Below are 25,025 nucleotides of genomic sequence, written 5' to 3'. Positions count from 1 at the left end.
TGACATCTGTCTTGTCTCTGTCACCCTCAATTTAAAGCGATGTCCCCTTGTGCTAGCCATCATTATCCAAGAAAAAACGCTCTCACTGTCCATCCTATCTAATCCTCTGATCATTTTATATGTTTCAATTAAGTCACCTCTCAACCTTTTTCTCTTGAACAAAAACAGTCTCAAGTCCCTCAGCCTTTCTTTAATAACCTTCCCTCCATACCAGGCAACATCCCAGTAAATCTCCCCTGAACCCTTTCCAAAGCTTCCACATCCTTCCTATAATGTAGTGACCAGAATTGTACGCAATACTCCCCAAGTGCAACCAGAGTTTTATACAACTGCAGCATGACCTCGTGGCTCCGAAACTCAATCCCTCTACCAATAAAAGCTAACACACTGTGTGCCTTCTTAACAACCCTATCAAACTGGGTGGCAATCAATGTACATGGACACCGAGTTCTCTCTGCTCATCTACACCAGCATGAATCTTACCGTTAGCCCAGTACTCTTTATTCCTGTTACTCCTTCCAAAGTGAATCACCTCACACTTTACTGAATTAAACTCCATTTGCCACCTCTCAGCCCAGCTCTGCAGCTTATCTATCTCCCTCTGTATCCGGAACATCCTTCAGCACTATCCACATCTCCACCGACTTTAGTGCCATGCATAAATTTGCTAACCCACCCTTCTACACCCTCATCCAGGTCATTTATAAAAATGACAAAGAGCAGTGGCCCCAAAACAGATCTTTGCGGCACGCCACTAATAACTGAACTCCAGGATGAACATTTCCTCCACCCTCTGTCTTCTTTTCAGCTAGCCATTTTCTGATCCAGACATCTAAGTCACCCTCAATCCTATGTGTCCATATTTTGTGCAATAGCCTGCAACAACCTTATAGAACACCTTACTGAAATCCAAGTACATAAGATCAACTGCTTTACCCTCATCCACCTGTTTGGGTACCTTCTTAAAGAACTCAATAAGGTTTTTGAGGCACGACCTATCCTTTACAAAACCTTTTTGAGTATCCCTAATCAACCCTATTTCTTATAACCTTTTCCAACACTTTACCCATAACCGAAGTAAGGCTCACTGGTCTATAATTACCAAAGTTGTCTCTACTCCCCTTCTTGAACAAGGGGACAACATTTGCTATGCTCCAGTCTTCTGACACTGACAACTTAAAGATCAAAGCCAAAGGCTCTGCAATCTCCTCCCTGGCTTCCCAGAGAATCCTAGGATAGATCCCATCCAGCCCAGGTAATTTATCTATTTTCACACTTTCCAGAATTGCTAACACCTCCTCCTTGTGAACCTCAATCCCATCTAGTCTAGTAGCCTGTATCTCAGTATTCTCCTCAACAACATTGTCTTTTTCCAGTGTGAATACTGATGAAACATATTCATTTAGCGCTTCCCCTATCTCCTCAGACTCCATGCACAACTTCCCACTGCTATCCTTGATTGGCCCTAATCTTTCTCTAGTCATTCTTTTATTCCTGATACACCTTTAGAAATCTTTAGGGTTTTTCTTGATCCTATCTGCCAACGACTTCTCCTGTCCCCTCCTGGCTCTTCTTAGCTCTCTCTTTAGGTCCTTCTTGGCTTACATGTCAAGCACCCTAACTGAGCCTTCATGTCTCATCCTAACATAAGCCTTCTTCCTGACAAGAAATTCATCTTCTTTAGTAAGCAACAGCTCTCGTGCTTGACCTGTTAAGCGTGAACAAGAAAATTTTCTGATTCGGTATGTGGATGTACCAACGAGAGAACGTGCAAAACTTGACCGACTGTTGGGAAATAAGACATGGCAGGTAACTGAGGTATCAGTGGGGAGCAACTTGGGACCAGCAACCATAATTTTATTAGTTTTAGAGTAGTGATGGAAAAGGATGGACCAGATCTAAAAGTTGAAGTTCTAAATTGAAGGTAGGCTAATTTTGACGGTATTAGGCAAGGACTTTCAAAAGCTGATTGGGGGCAGGTGAAGGGATGGCTGGAAAATGGGAAGCTTTGAGAAGTGAGATAATGAGAGTCCAATGACAGTATATTCCTTTTAAGGTGAAAGGAAAGGCTGGTAGTTGTAGGGAATGCTGGATGACTAAAGAAATTGAGGGTTTGGTTAAGAAAAAGCAGGAAGCATGTGTCAGGTACAGACAGGATAGATCAAGTGAATCCTTAAAAGAGTAGGAAGACAGTAGGAGTATCCTTAAGAGGGAAATCAGGAGGGCAAAAAGGTAACATGAGATAACTTTGGCAAATAGAGTTCAGGAGAATCCAAAGGGTGTTTACAAATACGATAAGGACAAAAGGATAATTAGGGAGAGAACAGGGCCCCTCAAAGATCAGCAACGCGGCCTTTGTCTGGAGCCGCAGAAAATGGAGGAGATACTAAACGAGTATTTTGCATCAGTGTTTACTTTGAAAAAGGACATGGAAGATATAAAATGTAGAGAAATAGATGGTGACATCTTGCAAAATGTCCATATTACAGAGGAGGAAGTGCTGGATGTCTTGAAACACATGAAAGTGGATAAATTCCCAGGACCTGATCAGGTGTACGCTAAGACTCTGCGGGAAGCTAGGGAAATGATTGCTGGGCCTCTTGCTGAGATATTTGTATCATCAATAGTCACAGGTGAGGTGCCGGAAGACTGGAGGTTGGCTAATGTGGTGCCACTGTTTAAGAAGGGTGGTAAGGTCAAGCCAGAGAACTTTAGACCAGTGAGCCTGACATCGGTGGTGGACAAGTTGTTGGAGTGAGTCCTGAGGAATAGGATGCACCTGTATTTGGAAAGGCAAGGACTGATTAGGGATAGTCAACGTGGCTTTGTATGTGGGAAATCATGTCTCACAAACTTGATTGAGTTTTTTGAAGAAGTAACAAAGAGGATTGATGAGGGCCGAGCAGTGGACGTGATCCATATGGAATTCAGTAAGGCATTCGACAAGGTTCCCCATGGGAGACTGGTGAGCAAGGTTAGATCTCGTGGAATACAGGGAGAACTAGCCATTTGGATACAGAACTGGCTCAAAGGTAGAAGACAGAGGGTGATGGTGGAGAGTTGTTTTTCAGACTGCAGGCCTGTGACCAGTGGAGTGCCATAAGGATCGGGGCTGGGACCACTACGTTTCGTCATTTATATAAATTATTTGGATGTGAGATTAAGTGATATAGTTAGTAAGTTTGTTGAGCACAATGAAGAAGGTTACCTCAGATTACAACAGGATCTTGATCAGATGGGCCACTGGGCTGAGGAATGGCAGATGGAGTTTAATTTAGGTAAACATGAGGTGCTGCATTTTGGGAAAGCAAATCTCAGCAGGACTTATACACTTCATGGTAAGGTCCTAGGGAGTGTTGCTGAACAAAGAGACCTAGGAGTGCAGGTTCATAGCTCCTTGAAAGTAGGATAGGATAGTGAAGAAGGCTTTTGGAATGCTTTCCTTTATTGACTAGACCATTGAGTATAGGAGTTGGGAGGTCATCTTGCGGCTCTACAGGACATGGTTAGGCCACTATTGGAATATTGTGTGCAATTCTGGTCTCCTTCCTTTCGGAAGGATGTTGTGAAACATGAAAGGGTTCAGGAAAGATTTACAAGGATGTTGCCAAGGTTGGAGGATTTGAGGTATAGGGAGAGGCTGAATAGGCCGGGGCTATTTTCCCTGGAGTGTCGGAGGCTGAGGGGTGACCTTATAGAAGTTTATAAAATCATGAGGGGTATGTATAGGATAAATAGACCAGGTCTTTTCCCTCGCTTGGGGGAGTCCAGTATTATAGGGCATAGGTTTAGGGTGAAAGGGAAAGATATAAAAGAGACCTAAGGGGCAACTTCTTCACGCAGAGGGTAGTACGTGTATGGAATGAGCTGCCAGAGGAAGTGGTGGAGGCTAGTACAATTGCAACATTTAAAAGGCATCTGGATAGGTATATAAATAGGAATGCTTTGGAGGAATATGGGGCGGATGCTGGCATGTTGGACTAGATTGGGTTGGGATATCTGGTCGGTATGGACGAGTTGGACCGAAGGGTCTGTTTCCGTGCTGTACATCTCTATGACTCTATGACCAGTTCCTCCCTGCCTGACAGGTACACACAAGGGCACATGGGAGCTATTCCTTTAATAAGCTCCACATTTCAGTTGTGACCATCCCCTGCAGTTTCCTTCCACATCCGATACATCCTAAATCTTGCCTAATCACATTATAATTGCCTTTTCCCCAGCAATAACTCTTGCCCTGCAGTCTCTACCTATCCCTTTCCATCACTAAAGTAAACATAACCGAATAGTGTCACTATCACCAAAGTGTTCACCTACCTCCAAATCTAACACATGGCCAGGTTCATTACCCAGTATCAAATCCAATGTGGCTTTGCCCTATGTTGGCTTATCTACTGTGTCAGGAAACCCTCCTGCACACATTGGACAAAAACTGATCCATCTAAAGTACTCTAACTATAGTATTTCCAGTCAATATTTGGAAAGTTAATACCTCCCTTAACATCTACCCTGTTACTCTTGCTCCTATCCAGAATTACCTTTGCTATCCTTTCCTCTACTTCTCTGGAAATATTCGTAGGCCTATCGAAAATTCCCAGCAGGGTGACCTCTCCTTTCCTGTTTCTAACCTCAACCCATACTACCTCAGTAGTCGAGTCCTCAAACATCAAATATCTAACAATGGCACCCCCTTTTTTTTAAACCATCTTCCCTGTTCTTATTGAAACATGTAAATCCCAGAACCTATAACAACCAATCCTGTCCCTGCTCTATCCATGTCTCCGAAATGGCCACAACATCGCAGTCCCAGGTACCAACCCATGTTGCAAGTTCACCCTCCTTATTCCAAATGCTCCTGGCATTGAAGTAGACACACTTTAAACCACCTTCCTGCTTGCTGGTGAATTCTTGCAACCTTGAAACCTCATTTCTGACCTCAGTAGTCTGAACCTTCTGGACACTGGAACTACAATTCAGGTTCCCATTCCCCTGCCGAATTAGTTTAAACCCTCCAAAAGAACATTCGCAAATTCTACTCCACCCCCCCCCCCCCCCTCTTATATTGGTACCCCTTTGATTCAGGTGAAGACCATCTGTTTTGCAGAGGTCCCACCTACCCAGAACAAGCCCCAATTATCCAGGTATCTGAATCCCTCCACCGTTCCTGTAGTCACGTGTTCAACTCCTCTCTCTCCCTATACTTCGCCTCGCTGGCACGTGGCACAGACAACAAACCAGAGAGAACAACTCTGTTCTAGCACTAAGCATCCACCCTAGCTTCCTGCATTTCTGCCTTAAATCCCCATCCCTTTTCTTACCTATGTTGTTAGTACCTATGTGGACCACGACTTGGGGCTGCTCCCCCTCAAGGATTCTGAAAACATGATCTGGGATATCATGAACCCTGACACCTGAGAGGCAACACATCAACCGTGAGTATCTCATTCCTACAGAACCTCCTATCTGTCCCCGAGCTATGGAGTCCCCAATGACTAATGCTCTGCTCTTCTCCCCCCTTCCCATCTGAGCAAAAGGGACAGACTCTGTTTCAGAAACCTGTACCCCATGGCTTACCCCTGGTAAGTCCCCCCCCCACAGCTATATCCAAAACGGTATACTTGTAATTGAGGGGAATGGTCACAGGGGATCCCTGCACTGCCTGCCAGTTCCCTTTTCGTCCCCTGACTGTAACCCATCTGCCTTTTTCTTGCACCTGAGGTGTAACTACCTCAGTGTAATTCCTCTCAATAACCCCCTCCCTCTCCTGAGTGATCCAAAGTTCATCCCAGCTCCGGTTCCTTCACATCGTTTTTGAGGAGCTGAAGTTGGATGCACTTCCTGCAGATGAAGTCAGCAGAGACACTAGTGGTGACCCTTACCTCCCACATTCTGCAGGAGGAACATTCAACCGCCCTTCCTCCTATTTTAAATTCCCAAAGAGACTGTAGAAAAATAAAGATTAAAAAAAAATTAGTTACCTTACCAATCTGGGACACAGAACCTTTTTTTTGGTTAGAGGAAGAGCATGGATGGGAGACACTTCCTGAGTAGTGTTTTGGGTAAAGTAACCACCCAAATACATTACCCAAATACTTACCCAGCCATTCCATGTCCACTCCTGTTCAGTGTGCGCCCTGCCTATTCACAAGGTAAGTATTTAAATCAGTGATACATCTTCCTGTCAGCTCCCGGTTGACACTCCCGCTGTTCCTGCTGCTGAAACAAAAATGGTGGGTGTCTTTCTGTGCTATACATCTCTATGACTCTATGTATGTTATTGAATATCTGTCTGGAATTGGAGTGAAGGCAAGTTAGAAGGAAACAATGTAATGTGATAGAGCTAGGGATAAACATTGGTGGCCAGGTGAGGGATAAGAGGGAGCCACTGATGGCCATATTTTCCTCAAACAACCGTATCAGATGAAGTTTGCAGCGTTGATAGCTCCTCTCTTTGTGATATTGTGTCATCCTTCCACTAAAGCAAGTGAACAAAAGTGAAGTGATGAGAATGAGATTGAATATAGCAAAAGGGAAAAATGATTACACAAAATCCTGTGAGACCTCACTTGAAGTACTGTGAGCAGCTTGAGACCACCTTAGGGAGGGTATATTGGCATTGGAGTATGTACAATGAAAGTTTACAGGAATGATGCCTGGACTTCAGGGGCCAGTCTATGAGGAGAGATTATGCAAATTTGGCCTAATTTCTCTAGGATTTTTAGAAAATAAGGAGTGATCTCATTAAAGTCTTCAAGATATTAATAGAAAAGAAAGGGTAGATAAAGATAAACCATCTCCACTGGTTGGGAATTCTTGAACTAGGGGACGTAGTCTGGAATTTAGGGCCAGCTCATTTAGGAAAGATGTTAGGAATCACTTTATGTACACAAAGGATGGTAGATGTTTGGAACAATCTTCCACAAACAGCAGTGAATGCTGGATCAGTTATTAATTTTAAGCAAAGATATCAAGGGATACGGACCAAAGGCAGGTATATAGAATTAGACCAAAGTCAACCATGATCTCTTGACTGGTGAAAGAGATCTAAATGGCCTACTCCTGTTCTTCTGTCCTATGTAATTCTGTGACTTTTGTGTGCAGTGACAGAATAGAGTAGTTAATGAGATATTAAACATCTTGCTTACAGCACGCACTTCCTGAACAAATCTTTGTGCTTTTTTGCTTTTTACCCAGCTCTATCATCAAGGAAGGTTATGTTGTGTAATTTTGTTTCATGATGGGCAATATAGAACAAAGCGTAACATTCTTAAAATAACAGTTTGACTATTTAGGACTGAAATGAGAAATTTCTTCATTCAAAATTAGTGAACTTTTTGAATTCTCCACTGCAGAGAACTGTGGAAACTCAGTCATTGAATACTTTACAAGTCAGATAATGACAGATTTTTTAATATTAATAGAGTTAAGGGATATGGAGATCGTGTGGAAAGATACAGCCAAGGAAGAAGATCTTATTGAATGATGGAGCATGTTTTGGGGTCAAATGGTCAAACTCTTATTTCTTATGTTCTTGTCCCCTGCTCTGAGATATCAACATATCTTTTAATGTCTTCACTATACAGTTTAGAATCAAGATGAATGTATACCATGGGCTTCATGAAAATTAGCATGTTGCAGGATGTGTGTTTAATACTATCAGTATTATTTGGTTTTGTAAATTTACCACTTTTTCTTAGTGATTTATTTGGTTATGACAGTGAGACATGCACTAGGAAAAGTCAGTTGTTGGTTTGCCTGTGTTTAGTTCATTTCAACCACTCTGCAGTATGATCATTACAGGTAGCTTTAAGATCCTAAGTTTGAGAACTGAAAAGCCAACATAGATCCTATATCTGATTGGTACCCAGTAAAGATGGAAGATGTATAGTGTGGGAATTGGTGTCTCTTGATGCTCACTCTTCCAACTGACTTACCGCTTCCTTGAGGAAGGATCAAATTACATTGGAAGTAATTCACAGAAGCTTCATTAGAGTAATTCCAGAGGTAAAAGTTTTGTTATGAGAAGTGATTGAGCAGTTTAGGCCTATACTTGCTCAGGTTTAGAAGAATGAGAGATGATTTAATTAAGTTATAGAAGACGTTAAAGGAGATTGGCAAAGTAGACATAGACATAGTTAATCCTTGTGGGCAATCTAGAATGAGAGGTCATAGTTATAGAGTCATAGAGATTTACAGCACGGAAACAGACTCTTCAATCCAACTCATCCATGCCGACCAGATATCCTAATGTAATAATCTAGTCCCATTTGCTAGTACTTGGTCCGAACCCTTTAAACCCTTCTTATTCGCAAACCCATCCAGATGGCTTTTAAATGCTATAATTGTACCAGCCTCCACCACTTCCTCTGACAACTCATGCCATACATGCATCACCCTCTACATGAAACGGTTGCCCCTTAGGTCCCTTCTATATCTTGCCCCTCTCACCCTAAACCTATGCCCTCTAGGTCTGGACTCCCCGACCCCAGGGAAAAGATTTCTATTTATCCTATCCATGCCCCTAATGGTTTGTATGAACCTGTGGGTGGCATGGTGGCTCAGTGGTTAGCACTGCTGCATCACAGCGCCAGGGACCCAGGTTCAATTCCCACCTCAGGCAACTGTCTGTGTGGAGTTTGCACGTTCTCCCCATGTCTGCGTGGGTTTCCTCCGGGTGCTCTGGTTTCCTCCCACAGTCCAAAGATGTACAGGATTGGCCATGCTAAGTTGCCCGTAGTGTTAGGTGCATTAGTCGGGGTAAATGTGGGAGAGTGGGTCTGGATAGGTTGCTCTTCGGAGGGTCGGTGTGGACTTGTTGTGCTGAAGGGCCTGTTTCCACACTAGGGAATGTAAGGTCACCCCTCAGCCTCCAATGCTTCATGGAAAACAGCCCCAGCCTATTCAGCCTCTCCCTGTAGCGCAAACCTTCCAACATCCTTGTAAATCTTTTCTGAATCCTTCAAAGTTTCACAACATCCTTCCAATAGGAAGGAGACCAGAATTGCACACAATATTCCAAAAGTGGCCTAACCAATGTCCTGTACAGCTGCAACATGACCTCCCAACTCCTGTACTCAATACTCTGACCAATAAAGGCAAGCATACCAAACGCCTCCTTCACTATCCTATCTACCTGCGACTCTACTTTCAAGGAGCTATGAACCTGCACCCCAAGATCTCTTTGTTCAGCAACATGCCCCAAGACCTTACCATGAAGTGTATAAATCTTGCTAAGATTTGCTTTTCCAAAATGCAGCATCTCACATTTTTCTAAATTAAATTCCATCTGCCACTCCTCAGCCCATTGGCCCATCTGATCAACACCTTGTTGTACTCTGAGGTAACCTTCTTCACTATCTACTACACCGCCAATTTTGGTGTCATCTGTAAACTACCAACTATACCTCCTATGTTCACATCAACTCATTTATATAAATGACAAAAAGCAGTGGACCCAGCACCGATCCTTATGGCACATCACTGGTCACAGGGTTCCAGTCTGAAAAGCAACCCTCCATCACCACCCTCTGTCTTCTACCTTTGAAACAGTTCTGTATCCACATGGCTAGTTGTCCCTGTATTCCATGAAACCTAACCTTGCTAACCAGTCTCCCATGGAGAACCTTGTCGAACGCCTTACTGAAGTCCCTATAAATCACATCTGGTGCTCTGCCCTCAGCAATCCTCTTTGTTACTTCTTCAAAAAACTCAATCAAGTTTGTGAGACATGATTTCCCACACACAAAGCCATGTTGACCATCCCTAATCAGCTCTAGTCTAAGGAGTGGCAGATTTAATACAGAGATGAGGAGGAATTACTTCTCTCAAAGGATGGCCCATTTGTGGAGAGTGTGTAGGTTGCCAGGACACTGAATAAGTTTCAAGAGAAAACAGGCAGAATTTTAATTAGTAACAGGTTGAAGTATCATGGGGAGCGAGTGGAAAATGGAGTTGAGGCCAAGATGAGATCAACCATGATTGTATTTAATGGAATAGCAATTTCAAGGGGCCAAATTGCCTAGTTCTTATAAAGAAATTGGCTTTCTTGGCAGAGTATGACCCATGTCACTGTGACCATATCCCAGCATGATACTGATACCAGGAGAAGACCTAAAAGCACAAGCTTACAAAACATTAATATCACACTCAATATGAATACCATTTTACCAAAACATCATCCATGATTTCACATCGAAGGAAACTAGAAAATTTAGCTTCATGTTTTCACCAGATCTATCTCTGTGGGTTGCCAAAAGAAAAATCTAATTTAATAAACATTACCAGATGCATTGCATTTAGAATGATCTTAATTGGTTGTACTCGCCTTGCGGAGATGAAGGTAATTGTTTATTATTAAAACCAAACTTCCTCTGAAACATGCTTGTTCATTGATTTAGTCAGTGTTTAGTATGTGACCTCCCACGTAATTCTACACTTTTTGTGATAAGCTTGCAGGCTTCCTGCCTCAACCCCCTCCGCTTCACTGAAAGCAGGAAACTACAGTGACGCTGTGCTTCTACCAAGGACTGTGCTGCTCACCTGTCAGGATCCACATTTCAAGCTGGTCTGCTGGAAGTAACTCTGAATGGCAGAATTTGGTAGGTTCTCCACGATGGAGTCTTTTCTTCTGTTTTATTTTTGTTTAAAGTTAACATTTGCTTTAATATCGGAGCATGATAGCTGTTTCAGCACAATAGCAAACACCCAACACTAAATTTAAAATGTGCATTGCCATACTGATTCAGAGGCTGTCAGTTCTATAGACACAGTAAGATATTCAGGGTATGTGAATGTGCAGGGTGTTAACAAGAGAGTGGCTTCTCTGTTTTGTTTTTGAAAAGCAGTAATATAATATGCATTGTACAATTATTTCTATATGTCAGAGGATACAATCAGATTTTCCTAGCACTTTCCTATACATGCGCCTAATTATCTGGTAGACCATGATTAATATATGGATGTACATGAAATCCTTTGTACTATTGCTCATCAATTAAGATTAAATACCTGCCGTTGTTATATAGATACTGACTTCACAGAGTGAGGGGCTGATGTCAAGTGGTGACATTTAGGAAAGCTACAAAAGAAGTCAATGTGTTGTATTAGAAGTGACTGGTGGAAGATATTGAGGGAGGGTGACTTTTATTCATTTCATAGAGAAATGGTGATGACAGAAAGCAGATGTTCCTATTTTAATAATTCTATGATAGACTCAGTAGTTCACAGTATTATATGAATTATGAAACCATGCAGCGCAGGATAAAGCTATTCAGCCCTCGGTTCAGTGCCAACTCTTTAAAAGAACTATCCAATTAATCCCACTCCCCTTGCCTTTTTGATATCAATTACCTTTTTCCAGTATTTATCCAATTCCCTTTTGAAAGTTGCTATTGAATCTACCTCCATTATACTCTCCAGCAGTACAGTCTAGATCATAACAATTCACTGTGTAAAAAAGAAGTCGAGTCCTCTCCCAGCTAAATATTTTCTAATTAACTTAGGTTGATACCAAAAGGTTTTAAATTATTTGCCAGTGAAAGTATTTTTCCTCCTTCTACTCCATAAAAAGTCCTTCATTATTTAGAACACATCTATCTCCCCTACTTTTTCCACTTCAAGGAGAGCAACCCCACTTTGGACTTAAGACCTTTGTTGAATACAAGTTGAATGGAAAATATTTCTCCTTAGCATCGTCTAGGTGGAATGTACAGAGAAAAACCAAGCCCCAAGATAGTGTGATCACAGTGGAGTCGGTCTGATTATTAATCCTTTCTGGACATAAATCAGACTAACCCTTTTACAGGTCCTTCTCCTTTTCTTCCTCTTGTGTTCTCCTTCTGACGGCTGATCTGGCCATGGGTGCCCCAATCTCTACAGTCCTCTCTCATCTAAACTTCTTTGATACATTCCACCAAACGATGTTCAACATGGTAAAGAGTAAAGTCATCCACAAAAACATCTGGAGATGTAATTACATCCAGTTCTCATCAGACACTGGATTCAAGTGAGAAGCAAATCTGTCAGCAGACTGCAAGCCCACACAGAGCAAGGTCTGTGAAGGAGAGAATATTCCTCCTGTGCTCTGCAATCTTTCTGGTTTTAATAAGGGGTAATAAAGAAGAACTATGGAGATAGGCTAGGAGATATGTAGGAGGAGAAAGTGAGGACTGCAGATGCTGGAGATCAGAGCTGAAAATGTGTTGCTGGAAAAGCGCAGCAGGTCAGGCAGCATCCAAGGAACAGGACAATCGACGATTCGGGCATAAGCCCTATGCCCGAAATGTCGATTCTCCTGTTCCTTGGGTGCTGCCTGACCTGCTGCACTTTTCCAGCAACACATTTTCAGCTCAGTAGGAGATATGTAGCCAAATCTCTGCATGGTTCTGTGGCAGTAGCAATTATTTCATGTCACTTTAGCCAAGGATTAGAGATGCCTGGAGGGGAATGGAGAGTCCCTCAATGTATGATTTTGATCATGGTTAGCTTCTCCAAGGCATCTAAAGTTAAGCTGCCTAACTCTTGATCCCTCTTGTGACCACTGCTTTGACCCCACAACCACAAAAAACAAGCCCTCGTTCATCCTGTGAAATCAGTTTAAGAAGTTGAACCTAGGATTGTCAATGGAATCAACAGCCAGAGGGAGTCTGTACTGCCACTAGGAAGGAAAATTCTAGCCTATTTTGCTGCCTTCAGTCGATCTGGCTATAATTCTTCTCACTTTCATATTCTCTGTCTGTCTGTCTCTCTCTAAGGCTGTATGGATGAGAACTCAGCTGTTTAGGAGACTAGTGCATTCCTTGATTGGGACGATTTACAGAATGCCCTGCAGATGCACCTGAATAATAAGTGCTAAGAATAGATTACTTGAATATATCCCTGATTACAGAAGATTAAGAGGTAATATAATTGAAGTATTTGATGATTAAAGGGGGTTAAATCACCAGCTTCCTTTGGTGGTGTTGGAGGCCAAAATCAGAACAAGAAGGCATAGCTTTAAAAACACAGCTAGACCATTTAGGAACGTTGTCAGGAGTGCTTCTTCATACAAGGGTAGTACAAACCTAGCTGCTCTCCATTTTAAAAAACATTGTTGCAACTGGTGTTAGTTGTAAAGTTCAAAAGTAAGATTAGTAGAATTTTGTGAGGCAAATGTATCATGAAATGTGGAACAATGATAAGTAGATGGAATTAAGATACCAATCAACTATGATTTAATAGACCTACAGAACAGATTTAAGGTGCTGGATTTTGTCCTCAGGTCCGTTGTAAACAGAAAATATTGTTTTGGTTGGAGTACAACTGATAATTGATATTTAGTTAGCTGTTTCTCACAGAAGGACAAATGGTCTGAGGATGTGAACACTGGCTTGGTCAGGAAGATGGTCATCTTTAGCTGTGTATAAACTTTGGAACAGAGGTAGCTTTAATATCATCTGCCTATTTTAGATATGACCAGTAAGCACTTAATATTCAGAGTAGGTGGGAAAAATATGAAAATGATCCATTTCCCTGCACTAACATTTCTCATTTTGATGAGACATTCACAATATGCAGGAATTAGCATCCTATTGTGAAGCAGTATTTTTGCAGCAGGTATGAGTCAGCCAGTAAAAAAGAACATACACGTGATTAGAGCCAAGAGTACAGGCAAAAAATTAAAGAAATGTAAATTCTCTCCAAATTAAATGTGTGGGAATCATCTTGAGAGTTGGAAAAGGTTAAATCACCTCAATTGCAATCTTACACAACGGGGGTATCCAAATTATGAAGTTATTTTAGAAGCTTGAAAAAAAAAAGATTTATTAATGTCATAAATAATCATTTATGAGTTTTATTTGGTTGATTTTATTCACATTTCAAATGTGAGTTCCTCTTCTCTCCCTCTTCTCCCTCCACTTTCTATGGTGATGCATGAACTAAAACCATTCCCGCCTATATTCTGTCTGCCTTTTGTTTTCCACTTCCTGTCCACCCCTTGCTTCAGTCAACATGTGGATAAGTACTAGATTTATGTGATAAAATGCTGCGGAATGTAAGCATGTTGTGAACTAAAATGCACTGCCTGAAAGACTGAAAACGCAGATGTAATAATAATATGTACAGGGCCAAAGGAAAGAAGAGGAGAGTGTAACTAATTAATGGAGGAGGAATTAATAGATCCCTCACTAGTATTATTAACACTATAGAAACAGCAAAATTGGCAGAGTTGTACCAGAGACTTCAAGCAACAGTAAGTCATAGAGATATTCACACAATCATCACTTTCAGCTGGCGTCCCAGATGCCCTACAACTATGTCTGGATGTGCCTTATGTCACTTACAGGACATGCCCACTACAGGTGACAGCAATACGGAATACATTCAGGAGGGAGTGGCTCTGAGATTTCTCAATATTAAATCTGGATCTCATAAATTGTCATGGCATCAAGTTAAACAAAAGCAAGCAAGTCTCCTGCTGATTACCACCTACCATTCTCTCTTGGCCGATGAATCAGTACTCGCCATGTTGACTACCTTGGAAGAAGTATTGAGCTTAACAATGGTACAGAATGTACTCTGTATGGGGAATATCAATGTCCATCACCAGGTGGTTCAGTAGCTGTACTACTGACTGACCAGGCTGACTGCTTCAGGTAAAAACTATCAGATTGGTTTACTCAGCAATGCTGCAGGCCCAATAGGAGAAAAAACCCATTTCACCTCATCCATACGAATCTACAAACAACTGCTGTATCTGTCCTTGACTGTTTATAGGAAGAACTGCCAAACACTACTGTGCAGAAGATGTCCTGTATTTTGTACAAAATCATGGCTCTGAAAGCGCTAATGTTGAAGTTGCATTAGCTCCAGTCAGCCTGATAATGTCTTTAGGTGGAGAAACGGTCAGTCTTGTGTGAGGTCCCAAAAGAGACAGATGTGACATACTTGGCTTTTGGTAGTTGTAATTATGCCTAAAACATTATTGTTAATTGTATCTATTTGTAACATGCCATAAACTGTACCTTCTTATGTAAGATTCTTGTCATGCTGGTGGTAGATGGAAAATTATAAGCCTGGAGCTCAGTGACCAGTGGTGTTCTGCAGGGGTCGGTTCTGGGACCTCTGCTGTTTGTGATTTTTATAAATGACTTGGATGAGGAAGTAAAAGGGTGGGTTATTAAGTTTGCCGGTGACATGAAAGTTAGTGGAGTTGTGGATAGTGTGGAGGGCTGATATAGGTTGCAAGAGACATTGACAGGATGCAGAACTGGGCTAATAAGTGACAGATGGAGTTCAACCTGAAAAAGTGTGAAGTCATTCACTTTGGAAGGTTAAATTTGAATGCACAATACAAGGTTAAAGGGAAGAGGCTTAGCAGTGTTGAGGAACAGAGGGATCTTGGGGTCCATGTCCATAGATTCCTCAAAGTTGCCACCCAGGTTGATAGGGTTGTTAAGAAGGCGTGTGGTGTGTTGGCTTTCATTAGCAGGGGGATTGAGTTTAAGAGCCAAGAGATTATGCTGCAGCTCTACAAAGTACTGGTTAGACCACATTTAGAATATTGTGTTCAGTTCTGATCGCCTCATTATAGGAAAGATGTGGAAGCTTTGGAGAGGACGCGGAGAAGATTTGCCAGGATGCTGCCTGGACAGGAGGGCATGTCTTATGATGAAAGGTTGAGAGAGCTAAGGCTTTTCTCATTGGAGTGAAGAAAGATGAGAGATAACTTGATAGAGGTACACAAGATGTTGAGAGGCATAGATGGAGTGGATAACCAGAGACATTTTCCCATGAAATATCTATCACGGGGTCAGTTGGGGGGAGGTGCATAATTTTAAAGTAATTGGAAGAAAGCTTAGGGGAGATGTCACAGAGTAGGTTCTTTACTTAGAGTGTGTGGGTGTGTGGATTGCACTGCCAGCAGTGGTAGTAGAGCCAGATACATTAGGGACATTTAAGCAACTCTTGGATAGGCGCATGGAAGATAGTACAATGAAGTGTAGGTAGGTTAATCTGATCTTAGAGTAGGATAAGAGGCCGGCACAATATCGAGGGCTGAAAGGCCTATACTGTGCTGTATGGTCTATGGCTGTAGTTCTCAGAGGCTAGTTGTCTCAGTCCCAGGACTTTGAAGCAGACATTCCTCAGAGTACTATCCCAGACCCAACCATCTTTAGCTGCTTTACTAATGTGTTTCCCTCTATCATAAGGTCAGCAGTGGGGATGCTTGCTGATCATTGCACAAAGTTCAGCAGTATTCATAGTGATATAGTATCACACAGTATTTGGTTCAATATTAGAAACAAGTTAAACAGGTTTCACTTGTTAACAAATAATAACTAGTTTATTACTAACAAAATTTAAAACAAGGATGCAAAGATTACTGACAAAAGTGTTTAGAAAATACAAGTATGTGCAACTGTCCATCATAAAGACACAAGTGCACACAACTCTGGTTCAATGGACAGTGCAGGAAGACATGCCCTGTGCAGCACTAGGCATACCTGAAGATGAGGTGTTGACCTGGTAAAGCCACCAAACAGGACTACTTCATGCCAAACAGCATAAGCAACAAGTGATAGACAGAGCTAAGCCATCCCACAACCAACGAATTAGATCTAAGCTCTGCAGTCCTGTCACATCCACTCGTGAATGGAGGTAAATGATTAAACAACCAGTCATCCTCAATACTGGAAAAGCCCAACACATCAATGCAAAAGATAAGGCTGAAGCTTTTGCAGCAATATTCAGCCAAAAGTGTCGAGTGGATGATCCATCTTGGCATCCTCCTGTGGTCCCCAACATTACAGATACCTGTCTCCAGCCAATTTGATTCACTCCACGTGATATCAAGAAACGGTTAGAGGCACTGGATACTTCAAAGGTAACGGACCCTGACAACATTCTGGCAATAGTACTGAAGACTTCTGTTCTAGAACCTGCTGCTCCCCTGGCCAAGTGTTCCACTACAGTTATAACGCTGGCATCTACGTGACAATGTGGAAAATTGCCCAAGTGTGTCCTGTAGATTAAAAGCAGGACAAATCTAACCTAGCCAATTACTGCACTGCTAGTCTACTGTCAATCATCAGTAAAGTAATGAGAGATGTCATCAACAGTGCTATCAAGCAGCATCTGCTCAACAATAACTTGATCAGTGATGTCCAATTTGTGTCCCACCGTGGCCACTCAGCTCCTTACCTCATTACAGCCTTGGTCCAAATATGGACAAAAGAGCTGAATTCCAGAGGTGAGGTGAGAGTGACAGCCCTTGACATCAAGGCTGCATTTTACCAAGTGCAGCATCAAGCACCCCTAGCAAAACTGGAATCAAGGAGTATCGGGGACAAACTCTCCAGTGGTTAGAGTCATATTTGACACATAGGACTATGATCATGGTTGTTGGAGGTCAGTCATCTCAGCTCCAGGGCATTTCTGCAGGAGTTCCTCAGGGTAGTGTCCTAGGCCCAATTATCTTCAGCTGCTTCATCAATGACCTTCCCTCCATCATAAGGTCAGAAGTGGGGATGTTCGCCAATGATTGCACAATGTTCACCACCATTCATGATTCCTCAGACACTGAAGCAGTCCATGTCCAAATGCAACAGGATCTGGTCAATATCCAGGGTTGGGCTGAAAAGTGCAAAGTAGCATTCGCCAGGCTATGACCATCACTAGTAAGAGACAATCTAACCACTGTCCCTTGTTACCATCACTGAATCCCCCACTATCAACTATTCTAATAGTTATCATTGATCAGAATCTCAACTGGACTCATCACATTAGTGGCTACATTAGCAGGTCGGAGGCTTGCAGTACTGCGGTGAATAACTCACCTTCTAACTCCTGAAAGCCTGTCTGCCTTCTACAAGGCACAAGTTGGGAGTGTGATGGAAAACTTGCCACTTGTCTGGATGAGTGCAGCCCCAACAACACTCGAGAAGCTCAACAACATCCAGGACAAAGCAGTCCGCCTGATTGGCACCATATCCACAAGCATCCACTTCCTCCGCCTTCGACGCTCAGTGGCAGCAGTGTGTACTACCTACAAGATGCACTGCAGAAATTCACCAAAGATCCTCAGACAGCACCTCCAAACCTACGACCACTTCCATCTAGAAGGACAAGGACAACAGATATATGAGAACACCACCACCTTCAAGTTCTCCTCCAAGCCACTTAATATCCTGACTTTGAAATATATCACTTTTCCTTCACTGTCACTGAGTCCAAATCCTGGAATTCCCTCCTTAATAGCATTTTGGGTCAACCTACAGAAGGTGGACTGCAGCTGTTCAAGAAGGCAGCTTACCACCACCATCTCAAGGGTAACTAGGGGCTGGTAATAAATGTTGACCTGCCAGCGACGTCCACATCCCACAAAATGAATAAAGAAAAAAACAGAGAAAAAACAAAATTTCAAAAATTCTACCAAGTCTTATTTGAAAAGTACTTTGTCAAATGACAGTTAAACTGGGGAAAGTTTATTCACGGATTGTCCTAAAAGGTGCTCGATAACCAAAGTTACTTTGCATGCACACAGACTGTTGGTACTGGGACATCTTCCCTGGAAAAGTTGTGGTTTACTGAATCTTCTGACCTGAGGTGAGCAATATAATGATGAAATCTTCTGTACAAACTCTGCAAGAATGGTGAAGATGATTTCAAGCGAGTTTTCAGCTCATCACTTTGATGGGGAACGTTGCAGAGAAAAAGAAAAAGGAGCAAAGGGCTATTGCTCCTCCAACAAGTCATTTCAGATTCTCTCTGTCTCTCTCTGGGTTTAACATTAAGTAGCCTAATTCCACCTATAAACCGCGTGAAGTGACCACTCTCTGAAACTAGACGAGATGTCTTTAATCAGAACCCCTCTACCTTGTAGACACATTGTTGCTGTTGTATTAACTGCCTTTTCTTTCGTAAAGTGGCAATTTTCAAAAGTTCAATATGTATTATATATATTATCCAGTTAATGTTATTATAAACTAATATTTGAAGTACGCAACTTCATAATAGAAGGAATGGTTTCTCTCGAACAACACTGTCAGATTATTTAACCATCTTAAACACCTCAATTAGATTATAGTCCAGAGATTACAGACAACAAATCCACTCTAGTACATAAGGATCATTTGAAAAGAGCAAAAAAGAATTTGTGAAATTGTGATTTTTCTCCACTGTTGCACAGATCACTTTTCTGCAGATCCTTAATTCCTGGAGACTCCTGGCCAATCCCTGGAGCTTCTTGGAAACTAAAGATGGATTTAAAGTACAGCTTTACCAACACAAGAGTCCTCCAAGAGGTTGGTTAAGTTATGTTGCTCACAGACTGGGACAGCACAGAAGGAAGACATTCAACCCATTCTGACTGTGCCACCTCCCCTTGAGAATAGCTTGCCCCACCCTGTGAGAACAGCTAGCTTTTGCCCCGTGCCACTGAAAATATTTTCTTCTCATATATTTATTCAGTTCTCTTTTATGGTGTAAAAGCGTTCAGAAAGGCAATAGGGAATCAATTGAAATATGGTATGTGTGCTTTCATAAACAAAATACATGTTTGGTGGAGCAGGGTTGCAAGGAAACAAAAACAATATGTGCTATCACTGTGTGCCATGACCGTGCTCTCTAACAATCTCCCTGTAACTGTGCCAGTCGTAGGTCCATGTTACATTTGTTGGTGAATGTTACTGTGGATCCTGTAATCTGGATTAAATCTGACTGGGTGTTTTGGTAATTGTCATAGAAGTGATACAATGTTTAGCAATCTTGCTGTCTCCTGCAACCTCTTGGCAAAATGAAACCAGAATAAAGTGTTTCACAAATGGAATAAATGTTTTCTTACATCAGCATTACTTGTGAATATTTGTTAAGAGCACAGTAAGATCAAGAATTATAGAATCCATAGTGCTACTTTGCTGCCAGCACTGCTCCACCATAAAGGTTCATGGGTACGCTAATCTTTGCTTAGGTGGTACAGCGATCCTGTTTTAACATGTTCTGGGTTAGAAAATGTCAGAATCAGAAAGGTAGGACTGAGTCTAAGGAGGCAGTTGAACACATGACTGAGCATTTTAAAATTGAGACATTCTCAGACTAGGACCCAGTGAAGACCTGTGAGCTGAGGATCTATGAGTATTTCATGCTGGAAGAAAAGGAGTGCACCAGCGTAACGGCAGTTCTATTTTGCAGGTTATGGTGTCTCATAACCAGCAAACCTTTTGCACTATTCCTGTTGAGGCTTCAAAACGAATTACAATGAGTTGCAGCTTTGAAGAGCATGTTTCTATAGGCTCCATTGCCTACGTGCTGTCCCTGAGCTGAAGGCTGGGGGCTATGTAAGAAACAGCTGAAGCAATGTTGGTTAACACAATTTGCAAGAGCACATACATTTAACCGTTACTAATGTGAAATCAGGAACAGGAACCTGTTCTGTGTTATGCTTATATGTGGTCAGTACCACATAGATACGTAAGCTTTACTGTATGAATTAAACCTAATTCTGGTCTATATTTTTGAAGTTAAGTCTGGTTTCAGGGAGGAAGGAGCTATACATTTCCTTTTATACCCCAAGTACTTTGTCCAGGTTTAATTCAGGTGAAATTAAATGGCTAAAAATGTGAAAAATAACCATCAATCCCCCTGAGCCATATAAAATAAAGAAGATTAATCTGCAAACAGTGCCATGGGAGAAAAGTAATCATTGAGATAAAAAGAAAATGATGTATTTCTTTCAACTTGTTTCTTTATTTCAAATAATCAAAACCATATGAGATCAGAGAATGGTATTTGACTGACAACCAGTCAGATAAAGGCTATTTTCCGATTAGGACAGGAAGGCAGGGAATTACCAGGTGACCGAAGGCAGGATTTGAGGCCAGCTGGTTAGAAACAGATGCTTATGTGATAAAATCTCAAGGGTAATGGTTATCCAAAACTGAAGTCCTATTTTTACTGAGTTTCTGACAGACTCGATATGGATCCTCTGCTTTTAACGCATATACATGATTTAAACTTAAATCTAGAAGTCATAATTAAACAACTTGAAAATGGTGCAAAGTTGGCCATGTGTTTGATAGTGAGAAAGAAAGCTGTACGTTGCAGGCGATTATCAATGGACTGGTATGGTGGGTAGAAAGTTGGCAAATTAAATTCAATTGAAAGAAATGTGAAGTAAGTATTGATGGGGGAGGTGGGGTCTTCTGTTATGTATTAAAGCAAATACTGGCTGGCCAGCTGAAATCACTGCACCAAGGCCGGTATCCCATCAGTAAATCACCCTTCATTTGCATGTGAACAGTACACAGGCTCTGACCAGTCAGCTCAAAGCCAGTCCCTTGACTGAGGAAACCTTCTGAATTGCTTGTCTATATCCATCAGCCAGGGCTCCCTGATAGACCCAGCTTAACAACCCCAGTCAAGGATCTCATGGTCAATGAGATCTACTTGGCCCAGGTTCCAATCACTACACCAGCATTTATTGTTCATCCCTAGTTGCTCTTCAGAAGGTGCTAGTGATGCAACTGATTGGCTTGTTAGGCCATTTCAGAGAGACTTTGAGAGTTAGCCACATTGCTGTGGACCTAGAATCACACATGTAGGCCAAACCAGGTGGGGATGGCAGATTTCCTTCCATGAAGGAATTAGTGAGCCATTAGTAAACATGAGTAAAGACACGCTCATGACTACTGTTCCCGCTAATTATTGTTATTTCTGTGTGGGCCTCCAAGGTCAGTTTGTGGCAGTAATTTCCTGAACTGGAAGTCATAGCTGCAAACGGCATCAGCATGCGAGTCACTATGTGCAGACCCTTGGAGCAGCTGCATGTGCACAAGCCACACAGCTTCTAGGGAATGTTGCTTAGAATGTCATTACCATATGGCACGTGACCTAATGGTATAATGCTCTCGGTCTCCATCTTACCAAGTTCTATCCTCCTACAGCATGATATGCTCAGGGAGGTGTGCTACAGTGTATCTGAATTGCTTAGATTGAGCCCTGACACACAATTACCCATCATTGTAGTGTACATATGTAGATACAGGAACTGTAATAAAATTTTGTTGAATTTTTCAATACTATATAATCCATTCTCATATTTATCTATGGGAGCTAACATGGGTAGTTTAGCAGGATGGTTGCAAATCATCAGTTGCCACGCCTTATTATTGTGTCAATGGAGAGAACAGACAAGGCCAGAGAGTATACAACAAATGGGAAGATAATGATGAGTGTAAAAAAAACAGATGAATCTTGGAGTATGTATCTAAAAAGGCCTAAAGGTAGTAGGCTAGGTTGGTAAGATAATTAAGAAGACATATGGAATACTTTCGTTTGTTAGCCAAGGCATAACCTATAAGAAATTATGAAAGAAATGTATGAAACACCAGTTACAGCTAAAATATTGTGTAAAGCCCAGGCCACCATAATTACAGGAGAGGATATGATCACATTAGAGCAGATATGAAGGAGATTTACAAGGATCTTATAGGACAGAAAAAAGTTAGCAATGTGCAAAGAGTGGATAGTTTTCTTTGCAACAGAGAGGAGGTATAACTGATGTGTAGAATATTATGACGGGTGTAACCAAGGTCAAAAAGGGCAATTATTTAGGGGCAATAAATTTAAAGTAATTGGTTGACAGATTAAAGGAAAATGTAGAAGTGCCTGTGTTGGACTGGGGTGGACAAAGTTAAAAATCACACAACAGCAGTTTATAGTCCAACAGCTTTATTTGGAAGTACAAGCTTTTGTAGCACTGCTCCTTCGTCAGGTAACTAGTGCTACCTGATGAAGGAGCAGCAATCTGAAAGCTGTACTTCTAAGTTTTCCTCATTCCTGAAGAAGGGCTTATGCCCGAAACGTCGATTCTCCTGTCCCTTGGATGCTGCCTGACCTGCTGCGCTTTTCCAGCAACACATTTTCAGCTTCTAAGTAAACCTGTTGAACTAAAACCTGCTGTTGTGTGATTTTTAAGAGGAATGGGAAGTTGAGGAGAACCATTTTTACTCTGAGAGGAAGGAGGACCTGGAAGTCAATGCCTGAAACAATAGTATGGTGTGGAGGTGGCAGTGTTGGACTGGGGTGGACAAGGTCAGAAGTCAGATGACACCAGGTTCTAATCCAACAGGTTTATTTGAAATCACAAGCTTTCATAGTGTTGCCCCTGCTGTCATCTGACTTCTGACCTAGGCACTGTAAACTGTAGGACTAAATACCAAGAGCCACAAAGTCAGATTAAATCGGCAATACTTGTTCAGGTAGCACAGTCACAATGAATTGAATGACCTTCTCCTGTATCCTAATTATTTATGCTTCAATAAATATGTCCAAGGCAAGTTGGCAGTTTGTATTGAAACATTGCATAGGGTGGTGCATAGGGTGACCACATTCTAACACAATGTGCACACAGATGCTCTCCCCAGTGGGAGTCACTGGGAAGCAATCTAAAGCAGAAGGCCCAGATGATTTACCCCTTCCTTTTTATTCAGAAACATCAAGGACTTAAAGAAGCCATTTAATCCTTCCTTGTAGGATCTATCTCTGCCATTAGAACATTCAAATACATTTTAGCACTAAAAGTCATCTTTACTGTAATAAAATGTCTGGCACAACAGCCTTATATATTTTTCTTTTTCAGAAAACATTGCAGTTCTCTCTTAAATTCCTAATTTGAAGCTGCCTCCATTTCAGACAGTGCAGTCGAGATCCTAACCACTTGCTGTATGAAGATGCTTTCCTTCATGTTACCATTGTTTCTTTTACCAACTCCCTTAAATCTGCACCCACTCATTCTTAGTCCAGAAAGAACAGACATATTCCATCTACTTTGTCCAGACCCCTCTTGATTCAAATTCTTAAGTAAAAAGCCCATTGTGGAGAACTCTTTAAATCTCAAATAAACTAATGCCCTTTGGATTCGTTTAAGGGAATATAAAATATGTTTATACAGAGATTTATGCGGCTGCTAAATTACAGCTAGCTACTTCTTGGCAGCAGATTTCTGTAAGCAGATTGATTGAGATGCTGCCAGTGATATTGGCTTTCATACAACAGCACCTGCAGACTTGGAACATTGAGTGTGGAAAATGCTTCACACATTCAGCCTGGAATTAGAACAAAACCTGTCTCTACAGGAAGCATCATAAATTCCCCAACCTGTTACTAAGAAAGAAAAAAAACACAAAGCAGTTAAAATCAAATAGGTACTATTTTAATGTAAAAGTGTGTTGGTTTCATTCTGAATACTTCAAGCATGATAGGTTTGCTGATTTTTAAAATGTGCATTATTATTTTTAAATATTTCCATGTCATCCTTGTTTCTGTAATCTCCTCCATTTCTGCAAACTTCCGCAATATCTGTGGCTCCTCCAATTCTACCCTCTTGGGCATTTACTTATAAACATTCAACCATGACTGGTAATGCCTTCAGCTGTCTAGGCCCTTAACCTTGGAATTCTCTCCATAAACTCTTCCCATCACTACCTCTCTCTGTTGAAACATTAATTTCACAACATTAAAGTTGTTATACAAATGCAAGATATTGTTGGTATTCTCCCACTGTCAAAAATTTGGATTGGATCACTCAGGTTACTGTTATTACTCTGTCATACATATTGGTAAAGCTCCAGATTCAGAAGGACTCTTTACTTCACAACCGTTACATTCCACCACTCAGTTAAAGTTGTTTCACCTCAGACTCCCTTTAGGACTGACATTAGTTGAAGAAGCCAGTTCATCGCCACCTTCTCCAGGGCAATTCACAGGATCACAGAAGTGTTACATTGCAGTGGGGCACCATTAGACTCATCATTGTTGTGGTTCTGTTCGCCGAGCTGGAAGATTTTGCAAACGTTTCGTCCACTGGCTGGGCGACATCATTAGTGCTTGGGAGCCTCCTGCGAAGCGCTTCTTTGATGTTTCCTCCGGTGTTTATAGTGGTCTGTCCCTGCCGCTTCCGGTTGAAGACAGGAAGGCAGCTAACAATCCGCATACATGAACATCAACTAGCCACGAAACGACACGACCAGCTATCCTAAGTAGCCACA

General features: G+C 41.7%; 1 protein-coding gene across 1 annotated transcript in view; it reads left to right on the top strand.

Annotated features, from left to right (window-relative positions):
- The first annotated feature begins 10,509 nt into the window (after positions 1-10,509).
- The window catches only part of LOC122542304 (ankyrin repeat and fibronectin type-III domain-containing protein 1-like), a 134,135-nt gene continuing 119,619 nt past the window's right edge, over positions 10,510-25,025 (top strand). Inside the window, exon 1 of the mRNA XM_043679914.1 lies at positions 10,510-10,598. The gene's annotated coding sequence lies outside the window, so the exon portion shown is untranslated. The remainder of the gene's footprint in view (positions 10,599-25,025) is intronic.

Source organism: Chiloscyllium plagiosum, chromosome 39, assembly GCF_004010195.1.
Source record: "Chiloscyllium plagiosum isolate BGI_BamShark_2017 chromosome 39, ASM401019v2, whole genome shotgun sequence".
NCBI lineage: Eukaryota > Metazoa > Chordata > Chondrichthyes > Orectolobiformes > Hemiscylliidae > Chiloscyllium > Chiloscyllium plagiosum.
The sequence above is the reverse complement of the archived record's forward strand: the minus strand, read 5'-3'. Positions and strand labels throughout refer to the sequence as shown.